The following is a 17257-nucleotide window of genomic DNA, read 5'->3' as shown; positions in this document are numbered from 1 at the left end:
TGGAGAGCTCTGGGGGCGAAGTGTACATCACTAGCTACTCCACAGCCATAGTCGAGGCAATTACATGAACTAGAACTCTAAACTGTATTTTTTCAATTAGATTGGCTACTATTGTATTAACTTTTTAAAGTTGATTCCACCATGTAAATCTTATTTTTGGGATCCCATGTATCAAACTCATATTTTAACGAAAATCAATCATTTTACGATCAAAATCTTTCCACCCTAACTTGTCAAATAACTTTAGAAACACACTTTTGTTCAAATGAGCTGATTATTAGGTCTTGCACTATTTTAAACACACAGTGTAACGATCTTGGTTATCCAGGGTGTTACAACTTGGTATCAGAGCCGTCTAAGCTGAAGGGTTCCTGAAGACGGCTGGGCATGTACACTCGCTGCTAAAGACAAGCTCGACTCAGTGTTTGGTAACCATATATGTTATTATATGCTTAAATGTTTAAATGAAATGTAGATGATTTATCTTCATGATTAATAGGGACCACGAAATATACTGATAGGGCCTGGCCCTTGACTACTATGTGAATATTTTAAGGCTTGCTTATTAGAATTAGTATTGTATGTGAATAACTGTTTAAATGCCTGTTTGAATCGTAATTGTGCTTGTGGCCTGGACATTGGCGTTGGACCATGGAATGAATATGAACCTGTTATTATTGCCTAACCAGCCGAGTCATTGATTGCAGATAAACTTGGATGGTTATACGTCCAAGGCGATATACGACTAGCTGGCATTGAGGTCGAGGCTAGAGATGATGAGTAGGGCCAAAATCCTCCGCCAGTTCCTGAGAACTGGCAGTAGTTGCTTGCTGATATGCAAGCCAGGTTTCAGAGTCAGGAAGAATTGATTCGCCTTCTGAGGCAACAGACTCCGTCAAGGAGTGTTGCAACTAACTTGCCACATGTTGTGGCGCCACCTATACAACCACCTGAGATTGGAAATAGGTGGGAGCCACTTTACGAAAGATTCAGGAGACAATTTCCTCTAATCTTTGAGGGAGGACCAGATCCACTGAAGGCTAAATAGTGGATGAATATGATACCTCCATCTTGGATTTTATAAGGGAGGAAGGTAATGATAGGGTGGCTCGTGCTACTTATATTCTTAGAGAGGATGCCCATATTTGGTGGGAGGTGGCATCACAGACTCGTGATGTTTCTGCTATGAATTGGGATAGATTCAGAGATCTGTTCAACCACAAATATTATAATGTTGTCGTCAGGGCAGCGAAAGTGAATGAGATCATTAGGTTGGTTTAGGGCAGTATGACTGTTATTGAGTATGCCCTGAAGTTTGATAGGCTGGTGAAGTTTGCACCAGCTTTAGTGCCTACAGATGCAGCTAGGCAGGACCGGTTCATTCGAGAGTTTAATGCTATAATAGCCTGAGATGTAAGGATCACACTAGTACCTGGGGAGACGACTTATGCCCAGGAAGTTGAGAAGGTTTTCAATGCTGAGGAGGCAGAGAATAAGATTTGGAGGGAGAATGCTGCAAGACGGGATGTTTGCAGGGCAGTGCCTCCATATACAGGGTCTAGTTGGGGTCAAAGCCCCAGTGATCAGAAGAGTAAGACTCTTTATACCTCAACCACTACTTCTTCTGATAGGAGGGGACGGGGTGCCCAGGTTGCCCGCCAGGGAGGCTGTGAGTCATGGAGGATTTATCTAGTGTACACTAGATGCAGGAAGCGCCATCTGGGCGAATGTTGGGTAAAGGCCTAGTACTTGTGCGGGGTGGTTGGACTCCTCAAGAAGGATTTCCTGACATTGAACAAAGAGGAACCCGGGAAGGTGGACAGCTTGACTCCAACTCAAGTGTTGACCTTGACACAGGCACTTGGTAGTAACAGGTCAGCTTTCTGACATCGGCTCTTCATATACCGTATTGATTGACTCTGGTGCTACACATTCATTTGTTTCCAGCAAAGTGATTGATAGATTGTGTAGGCCTACTAAGTATTATACTGCGGGGTTTGGGACTATACTGCCTACAGGGGAGCTGGTAGTTTCTAAGAGATTGATTAGAGCACTGCTAGTGATGGTGGATACTAGGGAACTATCAATAGATTTGATTGAGTTTGGTATGGATGATTTCGATATGATTTTGGGGATGGATTGGCTAGTCAGATACGAGGCCACTATAGATTACAGGAAGAAGATGGTGACTTTTGAGCCTGAGGGTGAGGACCCCTTTGTCTTTGTGGGTGATGTGCATGGACCTCGCATACCTATGATATCAACATTTAGAGATAGAGACCTATTACAAGAAGGTTGTATAGTTTTTCTAGATAGTATTGTGGATACCACTAGAGTTACGCTAGTGGGGCCGGGAGAGACTAGATTGGTATGCTAGTTTTTGGATGTGTTTCTTGAGGACTTACTGGGACTGTCGCCGCACAGGGAGATTCAGTTTATCATTGAGTTAGCGCCGGGTACAGAGCCAGTGTCAAGGGCGCCATACAGGATTGCTCTGGCAGAGTTAAAGGAGTTGAAGATACAATTACAGGAGCTTCTAGACTTGGGATTTATTATACCTAGTTTCTCGCCATGGGGTGCTCCGGTTTTATTTATGAAGAAGAAGGATGGGACTCTGAGAATGTGTATAGACTATAGGGATTTGAACAAGTTGACCATTAAGAACATGTACCCCTTACCGAGGATAGATGACATGTTCGATCAGCTGCAGGGTAAGACGGTATTCTCGAAGATTGATCTTCGATCTGGTTATCACCAGTTGAGGATCAAGGACGAGGGTATTCCGAAGACAACCTTCCGTATGAGGTATGGGCACTATGAGTTCTTGGTCATGTCGTCTGGTTTGACCAATGGCCCAACAACGTTTATGGATCTGATGAACAGGGTGTTCAAGGACTTCTCAAATCAGTTTGTAATTGTCTTCATTGACGACATCCTAGTTTACTCTAGATCAGAGGCAGAACATCAAGAGCATCTCCGACGGGTATTACAGAGATTGAGAGACCATCGAATGTATGCTAACTTTAAGAAGTAAGAGTTCTTGCTACCGGAAGTGACATTCCTTGGACATATTGTTAGTGGAGATGGGAATAAGGTAGACCCAGCAAGGGTAGAGGCAGTTTGGGATTGGCCCAGGCCAAGGAATGCCTCGGTTGTTAGGAGCGTCCTTGCACTAGCTGGATATTACAAACAGTTCGTGGAAGGCTTTTGAAAGATTGCCACACCGTTGATTGAGTTAACATGAAAGAATCTAAAGTTTACCTTGTCAGAAAAATGTGAGGGTAGCTTCCAGGAACTGAAGCGATGACTGATTACTGCTCCGGTGTTTAGCCCCCCTTCGGAGGGAGGGAAGTTTGTAGTGTTCTATGACGCATCGAGACTGGGATTAGAATGCACACTGATGCAGAATGAGAAGGTTATTTCCTATGCATCGCGACAGTTGAAGGAATATGAGTAGTGGTACCCTACCCATGATTTGGAATTGGCAACGGTGCTATTCGCTCTAAAGGTTTGGCGACATTACTTGTATGGGGAGAAGTGCGAGATATACACTGAGCATAAGAGTATGAAGTATTTCTTCACCTAGAAGGACTTAAACATGAGACAGAAACATTGGCTGGAATTGGTGAAGGGCTACGACTATGACATCCTTTACAACTCAAGAAAAGCCAATGTAGTGGCAGATGCGTTGAGTAGGAGGGGCCCAGGACAATTGTTTAGTTCGAAGCAGATAGCGAAGGAATCGGTAGAGGAGATGACTTGAGCGAGGATAGAATTGGTTGTGGGTCGCTTGGCTTTACAGTCTACCCTCCTAGAGAGGATAAGGGAGGGTCAGATGAAAGATGCACATTTGCAGGAGGTTAGAGGGAATGTCCTAGCTGGAGTGGCTAAGGGTAATTCCATTTCAGAGACATGTTTACTACGATATAAGGATCGGGTCTGTGTTGAAATGGATATGGGGATTAGACAAGAGATACTATATGAATCCCATACTCGCTCCATCCAGGTACCACAAAGATGTACCATGATCTACATACTTTATATTGGTGGCCTAGGATGAAGAAGGACGTGGTTGTATACGTGGGCAAGTGTTTGACCTGTCAGCAGGTAAAGGCTGAACATCAGCGACTAGCGGGATTGTTACAGCCTTTGGGTATTCCCGAGTGGAAGTGGGAAGACATTACCATGGATTTTGTAGGAGATTTACCCAGAATGGTGGGACAACATGACTTGGTATAGGTGATAGTAGACAAATACACAAAGTCGGCTCACTTTTTGCTAGGGAGGATGACCTATACTATAGACCAGTATGCAAAATTGTATGTGAGGGAGATAGTACATTTCCATGTGGTTCCTAAATCTATAGTATCGAACCGGGACCCCATATTGACCTCCATGTTTTGGGGTGGTTTGCATAAGGCTATGGGAACTCAGCTGAAGGTTAGTACGACCTTTCATCCTCAGACAGACTGACAGTCTTAGAGGACAATTTCGATATTAGAGGACATGCTTGGATAATGTGTATTAGACTTCGAGGGGTCTTGCAGTAAGTACCTCCAGTTGATAGAGTTTTCGTACAACAACAATTATCAATCAACGATTGGAGTAGCTCCATATGATATGTTATATGGAAGGAGATGTAGATCACCCATTCATTGAGATGAGATGGGTGAAAGGAAGTACTTAGGACCAGAGATGGTTGAGAAGACTAATGAAGCTATTGAGAAGATTTGAGCTCGAATGTTGGCTTCGAAGAGCAGACAGAAAAGCTATGTTGATCCTAAGCGTAGGGATATGGAGTTCCAGGTAGGGGACCATGTGTTTCCGTGAGTTTCATCATCACAAGGGGTAAGGAGGTTTCGGAAAATGGGCAAGCTGAGCCCTAGATTCATAGGACCTGTTGAGATCCTGGAGAGGATCGAGCAGGTAGCATATAGATTGGCTCTTCCACCAGCATTATCAGAAGTTCATGACGTATTCCACATTTCTATGCTTCAGAAGTACATCTTAAATATGACCCACGTATTAGGGTATGAGGATCTGGAGTTACAGACAGATTTATCGTATAAGGAGCGACCAGAGAAGATCCGAGATAGGAAAGATAAAGTGTTGAGGAACAAGATGATTGCTCTAGTCAAAGTCTTATGGAGGAATAGCAAGGTCGAGGAAGCGACTTGGGAGCTTAAGTCAACTATGCGGGATCAGTATCCTGAGTTATTTATGTAAATTTTGAAGACAAAATTCTCAGTACGAGGGGACAGTTGTAATGACCCAAAACTGCTAATAAGGTTTAGTTCCCTAGCTAGATTGCCGAGAGGGCATAATTGAATATATTTGTGTGATATTGATTTAAATGTGTGACTATGTGGCATGCATGATATATATGATGATATGAATATATCTATATGCATGTTTATAAGTATTAGATATGGATGTGGGCCCGTTAGTGTTTATAAGGACATATCTATAATTTTGGCTCGTTAAGGGCATAAATGTGATTATATGTGTTAAATGATTGAGGCTACATTATTATGTGGATATATTTGTAGTACATGGCTCGAAGCGATCCTAGTGAGCAAATTAGCGGAATAGTCACAACAGGGTTTAATACCGGGGTCGGGGTGAGCGTAGGGGTATTTTGGGAATTTCAAAGTATATTTGGGATTTCTTGAGAAACGGGCAGGTATTTGATGATTAATTGGGCATGTTGGGATTAATTGGGAATTGGTAGGATGACTTGAGAAATTAGTGAGAATCAGGAAAATGACTGATTTACCCCTTAGAAGTAAGTAGAGGGTTGGATTAGTGTCAAGGGTAGTTTGGTCTTTTGGTTAGGTGATAAGGTTGATTGAACTCAGCTCTCTCTCTGTTATACATGATCTCTTTCTGTAATGACCCAAAATTACTAATATGGCTTAAGGGCCTTGATTAGTGTGCTGGGAGGGCATAATTGGTTTATGTGTGAATTTATTAGTTTAATGCATGATTCTATGATAAGCATGCTTGTATGGGTGTATGAATGTAAATGTGATTATATGTTATAATTGTGAGAAGCACATTATTATGTGGGTTAACCTGCAGCATGCAACTTGAGGCGATCCTAGGGAGCTAGTTAGCGGGAAAGTCACAACGGGACTTAATACCTGACTTGGGGCAAGTCAAGGGGTATTTCGGGTATTAGATGGTCATTTTGGTTATCGAGTTATGAAAATAAATAATCGGAGATATATTTGAGGATAGGAAGCTTAGGTGGGAATACTAGGGAATTTTACCATTTTGCCCTCGAGGACATTTCTGGTACCCTGAGCCTCGGGATTAACTTAATTACTTAAGGATAGAGAGACAAAACTTAGAAAGTGGTGGAAACATTAAGAACTGACCCTTCTCTCCTCTTCTCTTTCTCTGTCAAAGGAAACCACAAGGAACCAAGAGGAACTTGCCTAGAATTCAGAGAATTGGAGCTGTGATATAGGAGTTAGCTCAAGGATTAGCTGAGAATTCAATCAAGAATTAAGGTAAGCCATAAGTTTTATGCATGGTGGTTGAATTCTGTGGTTATGGTTGAGTTTTGAGGTGTTTATGGGTTTTGACATTGAAGGACTGAATTGAAGCTTGGAACTTGGGAGTTAGCTCAAAAATTTCTTAGAGAGTTTGTTCATCAGAGAAGGTAAGCTTGAACTTAGGATTTAATGACTGAATCTTAGTGTTTTCTTGGATGGTTTTGATGTTTTTAAGCTTTTGGGTTTTAGGATTGAAGTGGGATTTTGGTGAGTTTCTAGGCTAAGTTTTTTCTGGGTTGTGTTGCTGGAATCGTGTTAGAAGTTTTGTGATAATTGAGTTATGGAATTGGGATAGTTTTGGATGGTTTTGAGTGAGGTTTGAGAGTAAACAATGGTGGTTTTTCTGGGTTCGAAGGGGTCGGGCCGTGGCATAGTTTTTAGTGTGTCGCGACCCTCTGAAGCTGATGGTTGTTGGAGATGGATGGTGGGTCGTGGCATGGGGCATGTAGTGCCGAGGCCTGTGTCTGGTTCTGGGTGAGGATGAGCCTCTATTTGGGGCCATGCCGCGACATAGGGGGCTTGAGCCGCAACCCTTAAGGAAATTTGGGTTTCTTGGATTTTAAGAATGGGAATTTAACCTAGGGTGCTCAGGATTGAATCTACTGCCGTGTTTGGTGGAATTCGATGTTCCAGAGACTAGAACCCTATCTAGAAGCCTTTTTACAATTATTAATGGTATCCCTTGTCTTAGTTGTGACTATGTACTAAGCTAGGGCTCGGGAAACGGATCGTGTTCAAGAGGCATCTCTCGTAATCAGTACACTTGAAAAGTAAAGGTACGAAAACTGCACCTGGCTATGAATTGATAATTAGACTAAGGGCTCCCTATCTTGTATGCTTATTGAAGGGTGGTATTATGCCATGTGAATAATAAACAAACAGCCTAAGAGTGCTAGAATTTACAGTGGCACACAGGGCGTGGCTAAGCCACTAGTAGCTGAGGACAACTTATTATGCAATGAGCTCGGTTTAAGCGGATCGGAGCTAGTGGAGTAAACAGAGGGTGCGACCTAAGAGTGTTGATCCTGATTATCATGTGATTTGATTATTATTATTGATTGATGGATTTGTCATGCTGAATTGTTGAGTGTTGATTTAATGATTCTCTGGTTATGTTTGTGGACTATGTGATTAATGTGGTATGCTAAGTGTGTGAACATGCTTTAAGGGTTATTCAATTGTTATCATTGTTTGTTATATAACGTTATATTTTCTTGTTGGGCCTTGGCTCACGGGTGCTAAGTGGTGTAGGTAAATGCAAGGGCAAGCTTGATCAGCCCTGAATCGGAGAGCTCTGAAGGCAGAAAGTATATGATCAACTGCTCAGCCGCCACGGCTGAGGAGGAAACAGGAACAGGAGGACCATGAATGTCTATTTTGCCCTTAGAGTGGCTAGTGGTTGTTTGTATTCTGGAAATTTTGTAAATTGACTTTCAAACATTGTTTATTTTGGGATCCCTTGTACACATGTTTAATTATATGAAATGTGTCTTTTGTGACCAAAACCTTTTAACCCTAGTCCATTAATGGTTTAAATGACACGTTTTTAACAAAATGACATGATTAGCAAGTCCTGCACCTTTATAAATACACAGTGTAGCAGTCTTGGCTATCCAAGGCGTTACACTCTCTCTCTCTCTCTCTCTCTCTCTCTGTCTCTCTTGTGTTTAAGGAAGTTTTTATCAATTGAAGGATTTGAGTTGGGAACTTTGAGAAAAGTAAGCTAGGATTAGTTAGAGATTTGCTGAGGAGTTAAGCTACACATTGAGTTAAGGTTTCAGGTCCTTAATTGTGGAAATTCTTTCTTGTACTTCTGTTGGGAATTTAAATTATTAGGTTGAGTTTGACTGGGTTTTGGGTTATGTATTGTTGCTGAATTGGGATGGTAGTTTCTATAGGATTTTGGGTGCTTTATGCTTAAGATATGTAATTAAGAGTAGTAGACTCATTTTTGGACTTAATTCTTAATTGGCTGATAATTGGGGTGTGAATTTGGGGCTTCGGCTTGAGGAAAATTGTAGAGATGGGGTTGATTTTCTGGGTTTGGGGCCTCGGGTCGCCACCCTGTTTTTCAGGTGCCGCAGCCCGTGTGCTCGAGGAGGCTGGAAGGCCTCTGTTTTTCCTAGCGCGACGCAACGCATTTTTTTTAGCAGAGAGTCATTTTGACTTTGACATGGGCGTGTCGAGCCCCTTAAGGGTCTGGGCCACGACTCAAATGCAAGTAAAGGCTATTTGTGGATTTTTAGTCCAGGAACGCAAATGTTAAGGCTCAGGAAGGATTTTACTACCCTGTTTAGTAAAACTTGTGGTCTCGGAGGCTAGTATTTGTTTCCAAAACATTTAATTAGTTTAGAATTTGATAGTCATCCATTATTGCTTGTAGAGATGGGGTTGATTTTCTAGGTTTGGGGCCTCGGGTCGCCACCCTGTTTTTCAGGTGCCGTAGCCCGTGTGCTCGAGGAGGCTGGAAGGCCTCTGTTTTGCCTAGCGCGACGCGACGCATTTTTTTTAGCAGAGAGTCATTTTGACTTTGACATGGGCGTGTCAAGGCCCTTAAGGGTCTGGGCCACGACTCAAATGCAAGTAAAGGCTATTTGTGGATTTTTACTCTAGGAACGCAAATGTTAAGGCTCAGGAAGGATTTTACTACCCTGTTTAGTAAAACTTGTGGTCTCGGAGGCTAGTATTTGTTTCCAAAACATTTAATTAGATTAGAATTTGATAGTCATCCATTATTGCTTGTGACTAGGATTACCGTTAAGGCTTAGGACTAAGGATCATGCTCGGGACGACTCTTTATCCATCGCTCAGGACTCGAGGTAAGAAAACTGCATCCATGTGGTTGTTAACAGGACTGAGACTCCCTGTAATTGAACGTATGTGTTATGTAACTTATACGACTATTATGCGTAATGTAAAAGTACGACCTAAGGGTGTCGTGGTTGGCGATAAGCGTGTTGAACGCCGCTCAGCCTAAGCAAGCCAAGATCGGCTAAATAATCAGAGGGCTCGGCCTAAGCAAGTCGGGATCACTTAAATAACCATAGGGCTCGGCCTAAGGGTGCTGACACCTAAATATTTGTATTAATGATTGAGTTATATGTTTGAAAGTATATGTTTATCGTTGCCTAGTTTAATACTTGTATTCATTGGATTAATTGAGGTTATTGACCCAAGGTTTGCTATGTTTATTTTGTTGTTATTTGTGTTTGTCGTTTATTGTTTTCTTGCTAAGCCTTAGCTCAAAGGTGCTACGTGGTGCAGGCAAATGCAAGGGAAAACTGGACCAACCATGAGTTGGAGAGCTCTGGGGTGGAGTGTACATCGATAGCGGCTCGACCGCCATGGCCGAGGGAATTACAGGAACTAGAGCTCTAAACTTTATTTTTCCATTTAGATTGGCTACTGTTGTATTAACTTTTGAGAGTCGATTCTGCAATGCAAATCTTATTTTAGGGATCCCATGTATCAAACTCTTATTTTAATTAAAATCAATCATTTTACAATCAAAATCTTTCAACCCGAACCTGTCGAATAACTTTAGAAACACACTTATGTTTAAATGACCTGATTAGCCAGTCTTGCACTCTTTTAAACACACAAATGTAACTGTCTTGGTTATTCAGGGCGTTACAGTACCCATTGCCTTTTGTAAACTTCCCCAAAGCTTGGAAATAAAGATAGGGTCCCTATCTGACACGATAGACCTCAGAGTCCCATCAAGGCATTCTATCTCTCGCAAATAAAGACCTGAATAGTGGTCTACAATGACCCAGACTGAATCTTGTTGGGCCACTGTCCAGGGAAACCCCACCACAAAAGCCATTGTGATGTCCTCCCACTTCCACTCTGGAATATCTAGAGGATGTTAAAGCCCTGCTAGTCTCTGATGATCCTGCTTGACCTGCTGACAGGTCAGGCACTTTGCCACATACTCAGTCGTGCCCCTCTTTATCCCAGGCCACTAATATAAGGCTTTCAGATCTCGGTACACCTTCGTGGTGCGTGGATGTAAAGAATAAAGTGTAGTATGAGATTCATCCAGAATGTCCTGTCTGATCTTAGTGTCCTTTGGAACACAAATCCGATCCTTGTTTCTCAACAAACCCATGTCTGACACTTTATAGTCCTTAGCCACTCCAGCTAGGACGCCCCCTCTAATCTTTCCAAAATGTGGGTCACTCAAATTTTTCTTTTTGATCCTCTCTAAAAGAGTAGACTGCATGGTGATGTTTGTTATCTGGCCCACCACTAATTCAATAATTGCTCTAGTCATATCCTCTGCCTACTCTCTGGATATCTGCCTAGCACTGTACAACTGCTCCGGACCCTTCCAGCTTAAGGCATCTGCCACCACGTTGGCATCCCCTTGGTGGTAGAGGATCTCACAATCATAATCCTTCACCAGCTTCAACCAACATCTCTACCTCATGTTCAAGTCCTTTTGGGTGAAGAAGTATTTGTTGATGGTGAGAACTCGTTAATGATTTATGGTCGAAAAACTCAAAGCGTATTATGAAAACTAGGTAGATATAATTTATGAAAAGTTTGAGAAAGAAGAGTGTAGAACAATAACAATGGAGGAAAAAATGTGTATTACTTAACTTCCTCTATGTACAATGACTTTGTCAACCCCTTAGTATGATGGGTGGAGGTCTACTTATAGTTGGGTTTTAATGGCCCCTAATACATGGTGTAATGACCCAAAATCATTAATAAGGCTTAAGGACCTTGATTAGCGTGCTGGGAGGGCATAATTGGTACATGTGTGATTTAATGGTTTAATGCATGATTATGTGGCATGCAAGATTAATATGATTATATGACTATGTGAGATGCATGTTTGTGAGTATTAGATATGCATGTGGACCCTTTATAACTTATAAGGGCATATTTGTAATTTTGGCCCGCTGAGGTCATAAATTTGATTATATGTGATAAATTTTTGAGACCACTTTATTATGCGGATATATTTGCAGCATATGGCTCGAGAGGGTCCTAGTAAGCGGATTGGCGTATTAATCACAGCGGGGTTTAATACCCGGCTCGGGGCAGCCTCGGGCATTTAGAAGGAAATTTAGTGGATATTTTGGGAATTATGGATATGGAATAAGTATTTGGTGATTAATTGGTTCAAATGGGATTAATTGGTTAAAGGTAGGAACAATTGAGGAATTAGTGGGAACTGGGAGAAAATGACTATTTTACCCGTAGAATAATTAAAGGATTAAGTATGATAAGGAGGGGCACAATGGTCATTTTTTAGGCAAGGGATAAGTTTAGTAATCCTTAGGAATAACTCAAAAATTGGTGGAATTCTCTTCATCTCTTCCTCCTTCTCTCTCACAATTTCTCTCATCTCTCTCTTATGCTTGGGTTATTGAAGGAAAATTGAAGGGAAAGGCTGATTCTAGGCTGGGAAGTCTTGAGGAATTAAAGTTTTTTATCCAGGAAGTTCAGCTGGGAACTTAAGAGAATTAAGCTCAAGTCTTGGAGGTTGTAGCTTGGGAAGATTCAACAATAATTGAAGTAAGATTTTACCACTAATAATGTTAAAGAATTCTGGTATTTGAGTAGAATTAGACTGGGTTTTTGGGTAATTATGGTTGATGAATTGGGATAGTGACTTTGGTATAGTTGCAAAGGTTTTGGTGTCTAAAAATGTGTAATTTAATCTTAAATTTGTAGCAAGCTGGGTGTTATGTTAGGGTTGTTTGTTAGGGGAAATTCTGGGGAGAGTTTTTGTGTTCGAAGGGTGCGCATTGCAACCCAACCCTGGGGTACCGCGGCGCGTGTGGCCTTCTGGCTCTAGAATACTCTCTGAGATGGGGGCACATTGCAACCCACTAAGCCAGGTCGCGACTCGCCTAGGGTTTTTAGCCTTAGAATGGTTTCTAGAATTGGGAAGGCTCGGGAGTTGAAACCTAGGCGCTCGAGACAATTTCTACTACCCGGTTTGGTAGAAATTAAGGTTTTGGAGGCTAGTTTCTCTCTCCTAAGTATTTATTTGGATTGGAAGTTAACAAATACCCATTGGACATTGTGACTAGGTTTATCACAAAGGTTAGAGGCTAAGGATCATGCTCGGAACCATTTCATTTTCTCCATTCGAAATTAATGGTAAGAAAACTGTACCCTTGAGTGCTTATAATAGAACTGAGTTTCCCAATACTTGAACATGTATAATATATGGCTAAATGAATTATTTGGCATATGGAAATGAATGGCCTAAGAGAGTCGCGGGGGGGGGGGGGGGGGGGGGCGAGGAGGGGGCTTATAATTTGCGCATAGGACGCGGCTTGGACACTATGAGTCAGGGTCATCTAGATAAACACTTGACTCGACCTAAGCGAGCCAGAGTAAGTAGGATAAACAAAGGGTGCGGCCTAAGGGCGTCGACCCTGAGTATTGCATGATGATTGAGATAAACTGTTGAATATGTATATGTTTACTGTTGTTAATTTGATGTCGATGGCTTGTTGACTATCTTGATGATTGATTTATGATTCATTAATTTTCATCACTGAATATGTGTCTGCTATCATGGTTTTCTTGGTGGGCCTTCTCTCACGGGTGCTATGTGGCGTAGGTAAAGGCAAGGGTAAGCTGGATAAACCATGAGTTGGAGAGCTCTGTGGGCAAGCTGTACAATGTCAGCTGCTCGTCCGCCACGACCGAGGGAAAGTATTGGGACAGAAGCCTAAAACCTATATTTTTCCATTAGAATGGCCACTGAATGTATAAAACATTTGAGAGTTTGTAAATTGTCTTTTAAACCCTATTTTTGGGATCCCATGTACCAAACACTTATTTTAATGAAAATTAACCATTTATGATCAAAATCTTTTAACCATAACATGACTATGACTTTAGGATCACATTTTTTATTCAAATGACTCGATTAGCAAGTCTTTCACTATTCCAAATACACACTATAACGGTCTTGGTTATCTAGGGCGCTACAACTTGGTCTTAGAGTCGTCTAGGTTTAAGGGTTCCTGAAGACTGGCTGGACATGTACACTCGCTGCTAAAGACAAGCTTGACTCAGTGTTTGGTAATTGTATACATGTGATTATATGCTTAAGTGCTTGAATGAAATATAAATGCTTACTAAATGATTAATAAGAAGTATGAGATACTGATAGGGCCTGGCCCTTGATTGCTGTGTGATGATAATGAGGCGTGCTTATTAGCATTGCTGTCGCATGTGGGTGAATATTTGAATGATTATTTGCATCTTGTTTGCTTGTGGTTAAGTTCCAATGGTGGATCATGGACAGATTGTTACTCTGTCATTATTGTCTGACCGCACGAGTCATTGATTACAGATAAACTTGGATAGCTATGCTTCCAAGGCGATCGATATGGCTAGCCGGCACAGGGTCTGAGGCTACAGATGGTGACCAGGGCCAGAACCTTCTACTAGTCCCTTAGAACTGGCAGCAAATACTTTTAGACATGCAAGCTTGGTTACAAAGTGAGGAAGAGCAAATCTGTCTTCTGTGACAATAGGCTCTGACAAGGAGTGCGCCACCTATTTTGCCACCTGCTGTGGCACCAATTGTACGACACCTGAAGTTGGGAAAAAGTGGGAGCCATTGTATGAACGATTCTGTAATGACCCAACTACTCTAGATTTTTGGACCATTAATGAAAACTATACATAAACACTAATTCTTAATAACACTTACAAGTGATAAGATCATAACTTTATTAAAACTTTGAAAAAAAAAAGGTCAAACTTACATAAAATTTAATGATATGGGATCCCATTGTTTTAAAACCAAAACATGACATAATGATAATTTAAAAAGAGATTACATAATAAAATGCGGAAAAATACATATAGAAACCATAAGAACAAAACTACATCCTTGAATCGAAACTCTTGGTTCTTTGAATCCATTCCGCCTCAATACACATTCCCCAAGCTTCCAAGAACCTTACCCGCCACTAAAACTATTTTCCTGCACATATAAACATAAAGGAATGAGCCTAATGCCCAGCAAGGAAAATCTAACATATAGTTATATACATAAAAATTCATGATGCAACATAAAACATACTATAACACTTATGTCACATGCATACTATAATGGCCATTATTACTTGGGGTCCCATAAACTAAACAAGTCATATGCCCATTAGATTAGTGGGGTCTTGCTAGCTAAGCAAGTCATATGCCCATAATCTATTTGGGGCTTGTTAGTCATATAGGTCATATGCCCAAGTCTACAATCATACTCAACATAACATATTACATAATATAAAATCATAAGATAACATATAAAAGCATATAACACATAAATCCTATCCTATTTTCCTTACCAAAATAACCGGGATATGGGAACTGATTTGGGACCTTGGAACACTCCTAAAAACCATTAATAATATGTTGAGTATATTCAAGAAAAGGGATGAAAGTGAAAAAGGGACTATGCTATCAAAATATACTTACCAAAAACCTTGTGCTTAAGAACTTGGATTTCCTAACCAAGAATAAGAATAAGGTTAGAATGAGTAGAAGACTATGAGAATTTTTAAAGAACATAATACAGAAATGGACTAGAGTTTGGAATACCTTGAGTACTTCTATGATCAATCTAAACCTTGAACCGAAATGTGAATAAACCTTACTTCCCCAAGTGTTTGATAAGCTTATAGTGATCAAGCTTATAATTCCCAACCCAAGTGTTTACACTCTCACACTCACCTAGCAACTTGCAGCCTCTGAACTTAGAGTAATAGATGAATAAATGGCTGGGTACTAGGTTCTATTTATAGAGTTTAGGAATGAAGAGATCTTTATTTAACTTGAATAAAAATAATGGCTTTTAAGTGAAAATAATTTGAATTATCGTTCAGTAGAGGCTGAAGACTCGTTCAAAAAGATGCTGGACTTATCAAGAGGTTGAAGGTTTGAATGGAGAACGTTTTTGAAAAATTTCAAAATATGTTGAGAGGGGCGATATATCGCCCCCTGTAGGCGATATATCGCCTGGGCCAGTATGCCTGAGGCAATCGTGCAACGTTTCGTGTTTTTCGTATCTTCGTGCTGCAATATATCGCCCCCTATAGTTGTGATATATCGGCATACGCTGATTATTTAAACACAAAATTACACATTTTTAGCTTAATTTGAATTGAGTGAGCATCCTTGACTAAGCCCTCTAACATTTTCAAAGCTGTTGACTGACCTTAGAGTATTCAAATTTTAACCTTAATAAATTTAATCCTCAAAATACTTAATCATTAATAAACCCATACATAACATGTGTTATTATCTAATTGGTTCTTATCTAAAACTTATAGTATAATAAATATTATCCTCAATATCAGTCATATTAATCAAACCTTAGGTTAAAATTAATATTCCTAAACTATAGGTTAAACGTAGAAAATCTACAAGTAGTACTATGAGTGTCCAAATAAATCCCGGTCTGAACCAAAAATCCACAGTCATAAAGATAATACTATTATTACTATTATACTACTATCTAACTTAGCTAAGTAAAGTTCTTGGACTCTACAGGTTCATGACACATCATCCTCCAACCTTTGTGGGAGGACCGGATCCACTGAAGGTCAAACAATGGATGAGTATGATTACTTCTATCCTGGATTTCATGGGGGTGGAAGGTAATGACAGGGTGGCCTATACCGCCTACATGCTGAGGGAGGATGCCCGTATCTGGTGGGAAGTGGCATCACAGACCAGGGATGTTTCTACTCTAAATTGGGAAGGGTTTAGAGACTTGTTTAACTAGAACTACTACAATGTTGCCATCAGGGGACGAACGTGAATGAGTTCGTGGGGTTAGTGCAGGGAAATATGACAGTTACAGAATATGCCTTGAAGTTTGATAGGTTTGCAAAGTTTGCACAAGATCTAGTGCCTACTGATTCATCTAGATTTATTAGAGGGCTTAATGCTATGATCGCTTGAGATGTGAGAATTACAACAGTACCTAGGGGAACGACTTATGCCCAGGCTGTTGAGAAGGCTCTTACCGCTGAGGAGGCAAAAAAATTGATTTGGAGGGAGAACGTTGCGAGAGTGGGAGGTTCACAGGGCGGTGCCTCCATATTCAAGGTTTGGTAGGGGTAGAGGCCCCACTGCTGGTCCTGATATGAGGGGTTGAGGTGCACAGGGTGGCCCCTAGGGAGGCAGTGAGACATGGAGAAGCTACCCAGAGTGCACGAGGTGTAGAAGATGCCATCCGGATGAATGTCGGGCGAAGGCTTGTTATGTGTGTGGGGGTTGTGGGACACCTCAAGAAGGACTCCCCAATAGTGAAGAAAGAGGAAGCAGGGAAGGTGGACAGCTTGACTCCAGCTGGAGTGTTCACCTTCACGCAGGCAAAGGGTCAGGGTAGTCCCTTGGTGGTGACATGTCAGCTTTCTAGCGCTGGCTCTCCTTTACTATATTAATTGACTTTAGTGCTACACATTCGTTTGTTTCTAGTAACATAATTGATAGATTGTGTAGACTTAGTGAGTATTATACTACAGGGTTTGGGACTATACTGCCTACAGGGGAATTGGTGGTTTCTAGGAGATAGATTAGGGCACTGCCAGTGATAGTTGATGGTAGGGAACTATCAGTAGACTTGATCAAGTTAGGTATGGAGGACTTTGATATGATTCTAGGGATGGATTTGCTGGTTAGGTATTAGGCTACCATTCATTGCAGGA

This window comes from Humulus lupulus, chromosome 6, assembly GCF_963169125.1.
Source record: "Humulus lupulus chromosome 6, drHumLupu1.1, whole genome shotgun sequence".
Classification (NCBI taxonomy): Eukaryota; Viridiplantae; Streptophyta; class Magnoliopsida; order Rosales; family Cannabaceae; genus Humulus; species Humulus lupulus.
The sequence above is the reverse complement of the archived record's forward strand: the minus strand, read 5'-3'. Positions refer to the sequence as shown.